We start from the raw sequence: 13,428 nt of genomic DNA on the forward strand, positions 1-13,428 counted from the left end.
AGATTTCTGTCTCTAAGTATCACTATTAAAACTACTTAATGCTTAATTTCGGAAACGCCTGAATGATGAAATAGAGGGTCACGTGACCATGTTTACATATAAACAAATCCCATAACCCCAGTATGACCTTGACAAAAACCAATCATTTTAAAATAAAAATAGAACTTATTTACGTGGTTGCTACTAATTTTGAATCAAGGTCAGGATCTAGGTCAACATTTGGTGTTTATGAAAGAATGATTCGGGTCAACTGATTATCTGGAAAAAATATCACCTCCAGTGAATAAATTTTACTTTGCAATAGATGTTAATGAAAAATAAAAATACAAAAAACTGACAAACAAACAATTAAATTAAAACAAATATATATTAAATCGGATATACGTAACACTTCCACCCATAAAGAAAAAAAGAATTATATGATACAACTTTCTTGTTACCATATAATTATACATGAAGTTTAAGAAACACATAAGAAGTACTCTTATGAATTATAAATAATGTACATGAAAAAATACATTTCTATACACGGGAAAGTACATCTGCTATTAAATTATCTTTTCCCTTGATGTGCCTGGTGTCAAGGTTATATTCCTGTAACAACAAACTCAACCTTAGTAGTCTTTGATTTTTATTTTTCATCTTGCCAATGAAAGTAAGAGGGCTGTGGTCACTAAACAGTAATCGAAGAAGGAGCTGAACTAAGGTAAACTTCAAAATGTTTTAACGCCAATATCAAGGCCAAACATTTCTTCTCGACTGTTGAATACTTTCTTTGGTGCTTATTTAATTTCTTAGAAAAATAGCACACTGGTCGATCAATACCATTTTCGTCTTCTTGAATCAATACTGCTCCAACCCCAACATCACTTGCATCAGCAGACAATTTAAAAGATTGGCTGAAATTTGTAGCTGTAAGAACTGGCAAGCTTTTAAGTATGGCTTTTAACTTGTCAAAAGCCTTCTGACATTTTTCAGTCCATACGAACTTGTTTTTCTTACTCAATAAATTTGTCAGGGGTTCAGCAATTATAGAAAAATTGGAACAAAATTTCCGATAGTATCCAGCCATACCTAAAAATCACATCAGTTGCTTTTTATTTACAGACACAGGGAATTCAGAGATAGCCTTGGCCTTAGCATCTATAGGTTTACCTTGTCCATGTTCCACGATAAGTCCTAGAAAAGTTACACTACCACGGCAGAACTCGCTTTTAGCTAAATTAATTGTCAAACATGCATCAGTGAGTCTGTCAAAGAATTTCCGAATTGTTGCTAAATGTCCTTTCCATGCGTCGTTGTAGATGATGACATCATCGATGTAAGCATCACAATTTTCTAGACCAGAGGTGATCATATTCATGAGATGTTGAAATGTACTTGACGACCCTTTCATCCCAAGCGGTATTACTTTATACTGATAAAGTCTATCTGGAGTCACGAATGCCGAAATTTCCTTGCTCTTTCCGTTAGTGGGATTTGTGAAAATCCTTTCAGAAGGTCAAATTTGGTGACATACTTGGCATTCCCGATCTTATCAATGCAGTCATCGATTCTTGGTAATGGGAATGAATCTGTTTTTGTCACACTATTCACCTTCCTATAATCGGTACACATACGGAAAGTTTTATCTGGTTTTCGAACAAGTATGCATGGTGAACTCGTCACTTTTCCTGGGCTCTATAAAATCATTCTCCAGCAAATATTGAATTTCTTTTTTGAAGTATTCCTATTTGAGAGGTTCGTCCAGTACGGGTGTTGTTTCACGGGTTTGAAATTTACAATTTCAACGTCATGGAACATTTTGTTTGTTCATGTAGGAACATCAGGAAATAAGTGCGCATATTCATATAATAACTGTTTAAGTTTATTTATTTCATGCACTTGCAAACGTGAAAGTTTCTTGTCCAGATTTTTCATAATTTCTGAATTCCGAAGATTTGTCGCTCCAATATCAGTAGAATCCGATGATATTCCTTCACTTCAATATTTAATGAGTGGGACAGGTACAACTAAATTTAATTGCATGTTTTACCTGGCTATCTCTTTTAATATACTGGTACTCCTATAATTTATTTAGATTCCAGGATCACGTAGTATCATAATTCAACTCATTCATTTTCTTCTTAACTTTGTAAAGGCCGTAATATCTAATCTGAAGAAAAATTTGAAGAATGAGCAAGAGAGACAGAACTCCATCATTACCAGACTCAAAAGTTCTCTCCACTGTAGTTCTGTCAAACCGTAATTTCACTTTTGACTTGAACTGCTGAATGCCAAATTCAAGTATAATAGGCTGGAAAGTTCCAGACCTAAAATTTTACCCATGATCCGATTAGACAGATTTGGAAAGGCCAAATTAAGTAAAAATTTTATCAAAGTTTTAGTATTCCTCAAAGGAATTGCTTGTGAAAACCTTGTTGACGCACACATAATGGTCAACAGGTATTGGTTACCTGGCTTGGTCTTAGGTAAGGGACCAACACAATCTACCATAATTCTGCTAAATGGTTCGTCAAAGGCAGGAATAGGTTGTAGATGAGCCTTAGGTTTCTTCTGATTGGGTTTTCCTACCATTTGACAAGTATGGCAAGATCTACAGTATTTACCAACATCACTTTTGATTTTTGGCCAATAGAAGTGAGTCAAGATCTTGTGATAAGTTGTATTAATCCCTAGATAACCAGCGAAAGGTGTGTCATGGGCCAGACTAAGTGTTTCCTGTCTGTAATGTTTTGGAACTACAATTTGATAGTTCATTGACCACTCGTCACCAGCAGATACCTCGGGAGGTCTCCATTTTCTCATAAGAATTCCATTTTTAATGAAATAACACACGTGCACTTCAGAAGCTTCAATTTCACTAATGACCCTTTGAAACAAAGAGGAGATCTCAGGATCTTTTTCCTGTTCGACGACAAGTGATTGTCATTTATCACCCTGATTAGAATAAAGAGAATGAGTAGTTAAAAGAGGATCAATGTGATCAATACCCTCTGATTCATTCAAATAAGGAGTGAAAGTGACCTCATCAAAAGCCTGACCAATACATGTGTCAGCTAACGGAATACTTTCCTTATCAATATCATTCTCAAGAGCTTTCTTCGCCATAGCTCTGGTAACTAAACAAGCTGGGAATAAATCAGGGAATTCTTTTTCAATTGGATCGACTTTCTGATCCAAAAAAGGTATGTCAGTTACAAGTGTATTAACCACAACCTTATCTCCAGCTAGGTCGTTGCCTAGTAATAAATGAATGCCCTCAACGGGTAAAACATACACTGTGCCGACTGTCACGGGTCCTGAGACTAAGTTTGATGACAAATTTACAGAATGGAGAGGAACATTAACAAAGCCGCACTCTACCCCCTGAATGAGAACACTCTCAGTACAAGAAGACTTCTCAGAAAAAATAAAAGACTCTTAGAAGCTCCTGTGTCCCTTAAAATTTTAATAGGGATAGGATTGGCCGAATCACCCAAGAAAAAAAAAAATATATATATATATATATATATATATATATATATATATATATATATATATATATATATATATATATATATAGAACCCTTCGATATGAAAGGTTCATAATTCTCCATAATAAAATCAGACTGGGGTTCATTAGACCTAACAAATGTATTGCTTTCAACACATGAACGTGACCATGACCTCTTAGAAAAAAGAGCATTTGGAGAAGGTCTGTCTTGATTTTTATGCCTATTTTTCAATTTGTAGCAATCAGAAATAACGTGTCCTCTTTCCTTGCAATATGTACACGTATGAAGAGACAAGGATCTTGAATCAAGTTTGATTTTTAGAAGTTGCGCAAATTTGAGTTTTAGAAGGGATTGTATTAGGTTGAAATAATTTCCTGCCAGAAGACTGTTGAGTATAAGTCTTGTAAAGAAAAGGAACTATGAGTTAACGCATACTCATCAGCGGCATGAGCAGCATTTTCCAAAGTTTCGATCTTGTGCTCGTCAAGCTAAGTCTTAATGTAACTATGGACAGAGTTTTTGAACTCTTCAAGTACACATTGTAATAATTTAGTCCAATGCTCCCTTGGCCACTTCAAATTTTCAGCAACTTTTTCAAAACGAGTAAAATATTTGTCTACTTCTCTTTCTCTGAAGGAGGGTGGGAACAAACCTTATGTTCTTTGCAAGATCAAAACTTAAATTTGGATTTGAAGTATGAATGTGCTTTTCACTTGCCAGCTCGATTTCTTTCATTCTACATTGATATTCCCTATCTTCCTTCTCTCTCGCCGATTACAAACGCATTTGCTCTTTCTGTAACTGGATTTGTTCATTTTGCAATTCCGTTTGTCTTTCCTTTTCTTTTGCTTGTAAATGCATTTGTTTTTCTTGCAACTGCATTTGTCTTTCTTTTTCTTTTTCTTCTGGTTATAAGTGCATTTATCTTTCTCTATTTCTTGTCTCTCTCTCTCCTCTTTCTCAGATTGTAACCAAATTTGTTTTACTTCTTTCCGAAGCTCCAGCTTCCTTAACTCCAACTCTATCTTGTATTTTAATTCTAATTCCTTTACTTTTACGTTAGAGTCTGAAACAGACATACTGAGCAAAACCAAAGCGCATTTATCCAAAACACTGCTTTTTTCCTAATACTGGACCAAAATCCTTTTATGTCTTGTTTCTATAAGGAAGATTTTGCTTCAGAAGATCGTATTTTCTGGCAAGTTGAATCAATTCATCTTTTTTGAAAAAACTCTAATTGTTCCTGGGTAGAATTTGAAAGAAAGATTTCCACCTTTGATGCCATTTCAGAAAAAGCTTGCCGATTTCACTAAAGATTTTTAAAAATTTCAAAAACAAAGTTTTCTGAAATATTTTAGCCAAAATTCAAATATCTCGGACGAGCTACCCAATTCATATGTCATGTTTTTAGGCTAAAATAAACAGTAAGACAGAAAAAGTGAAAACAACAAGCTTTGTGAAATTAAACAAATAATTTTTTCCCTGGAAAATTACTGTAAAAATGAAAAAGTAAGAACTTACCGCTTTAAGAATCAAATCCCAAAAATAATCCAAGAATAATCCACGAATTAAATTTTAGAAGTCCTAATAATGAAATGTCCTAGTGATTTTAAGTTCGAGATCCGAAGAAGAATCCAAGATGGAAGGCGATGACGTATGCCGTATCCTGTACCGTGTTTAAATCTACAGTTCCTTGTAAAAACACAAGAAATAATCCGGTGTTTTAATTAATGAAATCTTTGTTCAAGAATTCTGCATGGGCACTCAAAATATTTCCAGAGAAACGAATTAATCTTTTAGAATCCAAAACATCTGAAGAAAAATTAAAGTATAACTCGAAAAACGGGCGACAACAGAAGAACAACTTATCATCAAGTATTTTTAAGCCCAAACTGAGATTTCTGTCTCTAAGCATCACTATTAAAACTACTTAATGCTCAATTTCGGAAATGCCTGAATTGCGGAATAGAAGGTCACGTGATCAGCTTACATATATCTATGCAGGTCGGGTCAATATTATCGTATCAGGTACTATCCAATCATAGTATATTCAGTGTTCACCCTTAACAAATACATCTTGAAAAAGTGTTAAAAGACAATACACTGTCCATATTTTGTTGGTCTTTTGAAACAAAGATATAGGAATACAGTGTGATAAAAGTTTGTACATAAGAGACGTTCTATATGTACCCTAAGTTTGGCAATTTTGTTAGTCAAAAGTGTCTGAGAAGCTGTCATTTGCCTACTTGCCGATGCGAATGGTTGAATGTTTATTTTCAAACCAAGTTCGTTTATTTCTTTTGCAATGTTAAAACCTTTATCTACCATTATGCATTCTCACCACACGTTTGTTTGGGGGTAAAACATGGCGGATGTTACCGTAGCACAGGACGCTCTTATCTGATTGGTCAATATTGGACAATATTTGTGGATTTGATTGACGGGTCGGATCTATGTATTGCTATGAACTTTTGGATAGATTATGTTACCTTTTGCGAGTTTGTTGAGGGCTTTTACGTTATTTGATCTTCAGGGCCAGATCGGTCGGGGGGGGGGGGGGGGGGGGTATGTTTCCAGGGTGTCCGGAAACCCGCCCCTTCCCCCAAGCTAAAAAAGAAGTACACACAAATGTAGTCGCATGTCACTTGCAATTTGACCATCTGTGAGTCGCCGTTTGATTATTGCTCACTTTTATTTGGTATTGTGCACACTTGAGTAAATAGTAGCAACAGGGGACGCCGCTACAGGGCACTAGCGATCAAGATTAACGTTTTCTCAAAATGTCAACCTCATTACACCCGGTACTTTCTCCGCTTTAATATGTAAAAAGCCGGCATTATTACATCCGAATGTATTCATGGTTGAAAGGTCAAATGTCTATATTTAGCGTCATTTCTACAACTTATTCAGCGGGGAAAAAAAACGAAAACCGAATTTTTCAAAACGCTGAAAAACTAAATATGCGAACATATACGCTCACCTACGCCTACTTTTTAAATACTTTGGAGTTCTTTTTACGAGAATAATGGTAAAATGTGTGCGAATATTTGCGGAAAACTCACGAATTACGTCTTTTTCAAAGGTCACCCATGCCAGCAAGAACGGTAACTCTTCCAGGCACATGGGTACGTACAAAATGTAAACAATACAATAATTTGGGTTCAAAAACAACGAAAACTTGATTGTATGAAAAGGCAGACGTTTATAACAAGGAATCGGATTATACAGACGTACTGTCATTCATTATACCAAACTTATTACAAAATATTTGTACAACTTTTGTTGTGTAATATATTTTTGAGGTTAGAGACTCGACGGGACTATCACTCACCGATTCAGTGATACTAGACGTATTGACAGGGCCGGCGCTACCATATAGGCAAACTAGGCAGCCGCCTAGGGCGCTGATTTCAGGGAGCGCATATTTAAATTTTTTTATTGTTATAAATTTTGAAACTGATATTTTCCGGGGGGGGGGGGGTCCCCAGAATCTAACTTTGCCTAGGGCGCCAGATAGTCTGGCCGGGTTTGGCGCCGGCCCTGCGTATTGATAATATGTACGTGATTGTGATCACTGAGATATTATCAATGTCAGGTCATCTGTTCTACGTACGATTCTTATCTAGAGACACTGGTATTAAAATTAAAATGTTCATGTCTAGTAGGGACGGATAAGAGGTAAACGTTGAACTATTTTTCAGAATTTTGAAGAACGAAAACAAATTCATTAAAAATCGTCATGCCATTTTTCGTGAATATCAATATGAATATTGTCATCATAAGCCAAGGAACAGAGAATCGATCTGTAGTATTTATCCATTTAAACAAATACATAATCATACATATTTCTTGAGAACCAACTCAGTGCCAGTTTCTTCTCTATCTCTGATACCACAACTGTCTTTACTTCATGAACAACGTAATATTGCTCAAAACAATGGTCAGAATTATTATGAAAATATCGCAAAGTTAGGACATCCAAAATTTAATGTTGCACCATCCTAAGTTGACACTATAGAAATCCTGACTTACTGTAATGAAAACTTAGTGGAAAACCTTTTGTCATTGATTTTATTTTATAGATATGAAAACTGACCAAATATATCTTATGAAAACTAAATTCTAAAATAGCAATTGTTATTTACTAAATTGTGATTTCAGATAAATGTACATATGTACAAGAACACTGTAATGAATATGCACTATTGGTTTTAAGAGTCACATACAATTTCAACTTGGTATGACTCATGCTTTTCCTATTTCATGCAAAAATGTTTGGGGGCGTGTGATAAAAAGGCACAGAAAGTCTTCAGAAGTACCTGGAACATAGAAAAAGTGAATTTATTCTTGAAACTGAATGTTCACAACACATTTATATATATAACAATATGTAAAAAATATGCAACTTTCAGCATGAAGTAACATGAGGTCAAGAATTTTCAAAAAGTGACCAAAGACCAATATTAAAAATGGTGGACGGTACATGTGTTTGAATGCTTCCTGTGAATTTGTTTGAAAAGATATCATAAAGATGGGCTCATTTTTTAAATCTGCACACTCAAATTAAACAGAAAATATTCCATTTTAAAAGCAACATATAATTTCAACTTGTGTATTACTAAAAAATATAGTATTTCATGCAAAATTGTTGGGGGGGGGGTGATAAAAAGGCACAGAGGGGCTCCTGAATTACATGGAACATATAAAAAGTCAATTTATTCTTAAAGCTGAATGTTCACAAAACATTTCTATATAAAATATATGTAAGAAATATGCAAATTTCAGCTTGTAATAACATGAGGTCAAGAATTTTCAAAAATTGCCAAAGACCAATATTAAAAATGGTGGACGGTCAGGGCCGGCGCTACCATATAGGCAAACTAGGCAGCCGCCTAGGGCGCTGATTTCAGGGGGCGCATTTTTCATTTTTTTTTAATTGTTTATAAATTGGGAAATTGATATTTTCCGGGGCGGGGGGGGGGGGCACCAGAAACTAACCTTGCCTAGGGCGCCAGATAGTCTGGCCGGGTCTGGCGCCGGCCCTGTGGACGGTACATGTGTTTGAATGCTTCCTGTGAATTTATTTGAAAAGATATCATAAAGATGGGTTCACTTTTGGAATATACTCACTCAAATTAAGCAGAAAACATTCCATTTTAAAAGCAACATATAATTTCAACTTGTGTATGACTAAATATAGCATTTCATGCAAAAAAGTTCTGGGGGGTTGATAAAAAGGCACGGGGGGGGGCTTCTGAATTACCGGGAACATATAAAAAAGTCAATTTATTCTTAAAGTTGAGTGTTCACAAAACATTTCTATATAAAATATATGTAAGAAATATGCAAATTTCAGCTTGAAATAACACGAGGTCAAGAATTTTCAAAACTTGCCAAAGACCATTATTATTAAAAATGGTGGACGGTACATGTGTTTGAATGCTTCCTGTGAATTTATTTGAAAAAATATGATAAAGATGGGCTCATTTTTTAAATCTGCACACTCAAATTAAACAGAAAATATTCCATTTTAAAAGCAACATATAATTTCAACTTGTGTATTACTAAAAAATATAGTATTTCATGCAAAATTGTTGGGGGGGGGGTGATACAAAGGCAAAGAGGGGCTCCTGAATTACATGGAACATATAAAAAGTCAATTTATTCTTAAAGCTGAATGTTCACAAAACATTTCTATATAAAATATATGTAAAAAATATGCAAATTTCAGCTTGTAATAACATGAGGTCAAGAATTTTCAAAAATTGCCAAAGACCAATATTAAAAATGGTGGACGGTCAGGTCCGGCGTTACCATATAGGCAAACTAGGCAGCCGCCTAGGGCGCTGATTTCAGGGGGCGCATTTTTCATTTTGTTTTTTTATTGTTTATAAATTGGGAAATTGATATTTTCCGGGGGGGGGGGGGTGCGCCAGAATCTAACCTTGCCTAGGGCGCCGGATAGTCTGGCGCCGGCCCAGTGGACGGTACATGTGTTTGAATGCTTCCTGTGAATTTATTTGAAAAGATATCATAAAGATGGGTTCACTTTTGGAATATACTCACTCAAATTAAGCAGAAAACATTCCATTTTAAAAGCAACATATAATTTCAATTTGTGTATGACTAAAAAATATAGCATTTCATGCAAAAAAGTTGGGGGGTTGGGTTGATAAAAGGCACAGGGGGGCTTCTGAATTACCGGGAACATATAAAAAGTCAATTTATTCTTAAAGCTGAATGTTCACAACACATTTCTATATAAAATATATGTAAGAAATATGCAAATTTCAGCTTGAAATAACACGAGGTCAAGAATTTTCAAAAATTGCCAAAGACTAATATTAAAAATGGTGGTTGGTACATGTGTTTGAATGCTTCCTGTGAATTTATTTGAAAAGATATCATAAAGATGGGTTCATTTTTTAAATCTGCACACTCAAATTATGTAGAGAACTTTCCATTTTTTATATATTCTATAATTATGAACAAACCTCCTCTGTTGCTATAAATATACTTTTGCTTTTGTGTTTCGAGGAAAGCCAGGGCCCCTGTAAAACTTTGGACCCCCCCCATATATATATATATATATATATATATATATATATATATATCTTGATACGGTTATGATCTTCAAGTAGCTCAACATAAAAAATCGTAGCACCATAAAAAGAGAACTGACACAGCATAACGTTGGAATTTTTATCATGGCTCGGGAAAGTGGAATGAGAAAAAAAAAAATTATATAGAAAAATTGTACCAACCTTAACCATGCTAATCTCGGTAGCAACCTCTTTTAATTCCTTTGTACCTTATATGTGAACACATACACACGCTGGAAATGTCGTGTGCTATATATTTGGCTCCTGGTGGGATACCTCGTATCTATAATTATATCCAGGCGTTTAGAACGGTAATAGCTACTACTTGGAATTATATTCCAGTTGAATGTGGAATAGAACTATAACATTATACTCATCCTGATTGTTATGTTGAAGCTCATGTGTAATTAAATAATAATTATGCGCATACTCACAAGTCTCGCGTAGACCTGGCATGGTTGTTTTTGTGTGGAATTTTTAGGGAAATTCCCAAAACGTGATTTCTTAGAAGCTGTGTGGGGGTATTTGGGGGATAAACATATTACGTGGACTAACATAGGCTACCATGTTGTGCGGCATTTGTGGGGAGAAATGTTAGTTATATAGGACATATGTTTAGCACGGGAACGTTATTATAGTAACAAACATTTTTATTGGGACAAACGTGTTTATGGAGACAAATGGTAACATTGTTACATTTGGCTGACCTTAATTTTGGTTATGTAGTAACATTGTTAGAGTTGATCTCGGCATGCGCCATTAATGGTGCGTACGGGAAATCCAATGTTAAATTTGGCCATAGGTTTAACATGGGAATAATATAAGGGTCTATCAAAACACCCCAAACCACCTCGAAACACCCCAAACCTCTCGTAACCCTTACATAACGTATATAAAGAAATAAAATAAAAGTACTATTTACTTATATAATTTAGTGGAGTTACGGTATAGTGTTTTATCTGTTAAAACAAAAGCAAACAGCACTTTACGTACATATATATAAACATAGAAACTTCAGAACAAAACGATTATAAGACCATTACAAACAAGTGAATGTTTTCCTTTTTTAATGTATGTACAATACGAAATGACAGCATACTGAAACCATAGTGACACCCTGGTACTGTTTATTAAAGCATTTAATCAGATTAGTTAAAAAGAAACTCCTTGAGCATTGTACATATGCTTTCAATATAGTACGAAGCAAATATGCAAATTTTGTCTGCCGTTTGTTCATTTGATATTTAATTATTTATGTAAAACTCAAAAGGACCGAGATTTTAGAATCATATGAAGTTGGTAAGCTTTGGATAAGTATAATTTTATGTGTAATTCTATATCTGATCACAACACAAAGACTTTCTCATTCACATCCTTTACCTCAAATAATAAATATCAGCAACACCAACATTAAATTCATACAATCAGTACGAAACCTATGTGTTACTCTGGACAGTACTCTCACATTGCACCAACATGTCATGAACATATGCAAGGCTGCATGTCTTGAGCTGAGACGCATCAGCTCAATTCGCAAATATCTTTCAGTTGATGCCACTAAAACACTGTGTTTTCATTAGTACTTTCAAGACTGGACTATTGTAACTTAATTCTGTCTGGTTCATCTCAATATCTGCTCCAGAAACTTCAAAAAGTTCAAAACACAGCTGCTCAGATCATACTTAGAGTACCACGATCAGAGCACACCTCCCCGCTGCTCTGTACCCTACATTGGCTATCCATTCGATCCAGAATCAAACACAAAATTTGTTCTCTGTGCTACGTTTCACTGTCAGACTCTAGTCCAACATACCTATCTGACCTCACCCATGTGTACGCACCAGCAAGATACTTACGCTCCTCTTCTGACAATCATATACTCATTATTCCCACTATGAAAACGAAGTCATATGGACGTTCTTTTGCATACCAGGGCCCAGCAACGCGGAATGAATTGCAAACTGAACTTAGACAGAAAGACACAGTAATCCCATTCAAGAGTGCTATTAAAACTCACTTATTTTGACTGCAAGAACAAACTTAAAGACCTAATAATGTTTCCTACCTTAAATATTCTCAGCATGGTTTTTTTATGTTTTCTAATTTCATGGTGTTTGTTTTTGTAATCATATCATTGTGTTTTTTAATCTTATAGGTATTGTCTAATGTTGTAAAGCACTTAGAGCTTCTGAAGATTAGGCGCTATATAAAGTCCTCATTATTATTACTATTATCTTGAAAGTGTCACCTTGCACTTCTATAAATTATTGTTTGATCTTAATAAAAAATTGGGTTTTCAGAATTCTGATCTCCTTTTGCAGTTCGAACTTAGTACCTCTTCACACCCCAGCACTGTAACAACACACTCATCACGGAGGTGGATGCATCACCTGTTCACTTCACAAAAAGCAGCAAACACGCAACCTGAAAGTCATGATAGTTATTATGAATCCGTCCAAACCTCAGTATTTGTTATTTAATAATGCCCATGAATGTATATCCAGGATGAAAACTATTTTAAGTAGTAGCTGGTGTTTGTCAAGTTCTTTGAAATGTACTACAGTATCAAAATTATATATGTTTATGAAGCTAATTCCCTTATAAATGGAGAAGTCTACACTTTCGCTACCAATTTAAGACTTTATTTCAATTGACATGTGATAAATATTCATCATATCAAGAGACTGGTCAAGTTCTTACTCTGAATTTGTCCAAATGAAGAAAATATCACCAATAAATCTACCATAATAGAACGGAAATTTCCAAGTTCTAGTAAAGATTTTTTTCTCCCTCTCAGCTACATAAATATTTGCATAAGACATGGTGATTCTTTTACCTATGGTCATGCCCTTTTCTGCAAATAAATCTTTCTATTGACATAATAAAAGTTGGTAAAAAAAAATATATCTTGTACTTGAATCCTTAATGCTCGAAAATACATATATATATATATATATATATATATATAGAGAGAGAGAGAGAGAGAGAGAGAGAGAGAGAGAGAGAGAGAGAGAAAGAGATAAACAAACTACTGATACAAAATCTTTTTTATTTCCACTAGACCTAAAAGGTCACATGGGTCATTAAATAATGTTACACAAAGCAAAATTTGCCAAGCAACAGTTCTGAATTGGCAACGTTCCAGATGTATTAATTAAAGATGAGAATAAAATGGTAACAACATGACAAAGGTAGGACTCATATTCATGATTGTATGGGCCGAGCAATTTTTTTATTGCTGGTTTACCGTAATTAGAGTAAATTATACAAATGAAAAGTATTTTTATCTTATTTCATTATATATGATCAAACCTATATTAATCAGTATA

At 34.7% G+C, this 13,428-nt stretch overlaps 1 protein-coding gene across 2 annotated transcripts in view; it reads right to left on the reverse strand.

Moving 5' to 3' along the window:
• Nucleotides 1–12,910, reverse strand: part of LOC149799573 (uncharacterized) — a 38,619-nt gene extending 25,709 nt beyond the window's left edge. The window contains exon 1 of one of the 2 annotated variants that reach the window (XM_089958909.1): nucleotides 10,534–12,910. The gene's annotated coding sequence lies outside the window, so the exon portion shown is untranslated. Of the gene's footprint in view, nucleotides 1–10,261 lie in introns of both variants that reach the window. The other variant, XM_089958908.1, reaches the window with a different exon arrangement.
• Between the last annotated feature and the right edge of the window lie 518 nt (nucleotides 12,911–13,428).

The sequence above is a fragment of the Sinohyriopsis cumingii genome, chromosome 5, assembly GCF_028554795.1.
Source record: "Sinohyriopsis cumingii isolate HCF-2022 chromosome 5, ASM2855479v2, whole genome shotgun sequence".
In the NCBI taxonomy this organism is placed as follows: Eukaryota; Metazoa; Mollusca; class Bivalvia; order Unionida; family Unionidae; genus Sinohyriopsis; species Sinohyriopsis cumingii.